This window comes from Cryptomeria japonica, chromosome 3, assembly GCF_030272615.1.
Source record: "Cryptomeria japonica chromosome 3, Sugi_1.0, whole genome shotgun sequence".
NCBI lineage: Eukaryota > Viridiplantae > Streptophyta > Pinopsida > Cupressales > Cupressaceae > Cryptomeria > Cryptomeria japonica.
The window spans coordinates 240,944,324-240,946,203 of record NC_081407.1 but is presented as its reverse complement, the minus strand read 5'-3'; the positions used below and the strand labels follow the sequence as shown (position 1 = coordinate 240,946,203).

The 1,880-nt window shown below is 36.5% G+C and overlaps 1 non-coding gene across 1 annotated transcript; it reads right to left on the bottom strand.

The window, feature by feature from the left end:
• Positions 1-988: 988 nt before the first annotated feature.
• Positions 989-1,130, bottom strand: LOC131074447 (U4 spliceosomal RNA). Its single transcript, XR_009113058.2, has one exon. It is a non-coding gene; the product is annotated as a U4 spliceosomal RNA (small nuclear RNA).
• Between the last annotated feature and the right edge of the window lie 750 nt (positions 1,131-1,880).

The following is a 1,880-nucleotide window of genomic DNA, read 5'->3' as shown; positions in this document are numbered from 1 at the left end:
GTGTTTGGGCTCCTCCATAGGATTCACAGGAAATGCATGCTGTTGCTCTTCATTGTTCTCACCAGCATGCTGCTCGCTTGCCTTTCTTTCCGCCATTCCTTCAAACAAGCTAATAACTCGACAATACAATGAGAAGAATGTGGTTGAAAGAGTTTGATAAAATGGTTGCAGAGTAAAAGAAGATTTATAGGCTTTGGCGGGCATGGAGGACGTGTTCAGTGTGACTGTTTAAGTGACAGGCGATTGGTAATTGAGTATGCAGAGAGGCTTCTACAATGATATCAAAATGTCTGTAGATAAAAAATAATTTTTAAATAATTTGACATGCAAGTGACAGATAAATGCATGAAATATTTATGGTTATGAGGAGAAGCATCTACAATGACATCAAAATGTCTATAAACAAAAACCATTTTTAAACAATTTTACATGCAAATGATAGATAAATGCACGAAATATACCATGTTTCATCTTTTAGAAATCTCATTTTATAATTCCTATAAAATATCTCTCGACAACATGTTACTAATGTAATAACACCAACATCAGCTTTTCTGAAAAATGTCATTTTATTATTCCAAATAAAATCTCTCTTCTATTATAAAATGTCTCGACAACATGTTGACGTTCAATTTAATGCCATCCGTGGAGTAACACTCAGCGTATCCAAAATTGGGACAAATCAATGAATTAAGGCCACTCATAAACTAAAACGAATCTAACGAGTCTACTGGGTAGCCATAAAGTACAAACGAATAAGAAAGGAAAATGGAATGAGTTTGGAAGAGTACACAATTCATGTATAGAAAAGCAAAGAGAGTGAATCGAAGGCAACTTGACATGTGAGACCACCAAATGAACGGCTGGTTGATGTATAATCCATCGTCAAAATCATCTTCAACCATCTAAAGCTGAGATCAGGTCAATATTTTATTGACTACACAAATGAAAACATATTATTTGATTTTTTGATTTGTTGGGCCCATCTGAAAGAGTTCCCTTAAAAAATTCTCGATGGCCTACCATTGAAGGAAGGCACAAAGAGGGGGTTTGGAAATAGTTTTCAACCAGCAATTGACGCGCCTCGGTTATAACCTCACTAGCTGCGTCATTGCCCCAAGCGCAAAGATAACTTTAGAATCCATCATATCCCCTTGTATAGTGCCTTTTTCAACGGTGGAATTCTTCACACTGCATGTGGGACTAAAGGTGGCTCTGTCAAATGAAAGATCAAACCGCTCTTGCTTGCAGCGTATTTAGATTATTTTTTAACAAAACGTCTTTCTAAAAAAATACGAACCCAGTTTGAATGCAAAAGGAGTAGTTGAATCCTTAAAACACCAAAGCCCGTGTGCAATTGCAAAATGTGTGATTGGGAAACCAATCAAGCAGGGAATGATATGGATCGAGAAGAAGAAAAGCCCTGAAAGCAATCAGAGCTTGTTGATCAGAATAATTAGAAGAGTTTGGCATGATATGAGGAGGCAGCGCAGAGAGAGAAAAAGAGTAGCAGAGGAATCATTATCATCTTCATTCTTGCCTAAATGACATATTTGTGGCTTACGATTCATGTCTGTTTTTAAATTTATCAATTTATTAGGGGAGAGGACTCAGTAGTTGTGCACCCTAACTTCGTGCTTCTTAAAATCCTATGTGGAAATTTCAAATCATTCTGAATTTTTTATAGAAGCTTACTTGGCAAGTCCCCTACTTATAACTAAAGTTTCAGGGTCACATCATCAAATATGATACCACATCAGTGAAGAAGTTGAGGAAATATAACTTCAGAGATCCCAAGAACACCTGCATGCAAATACCTGTCACAAGAGAAGAATGGAGGCACATAAAGAAAAAAAGCATAAATGCTCTGAAGAAGAAAA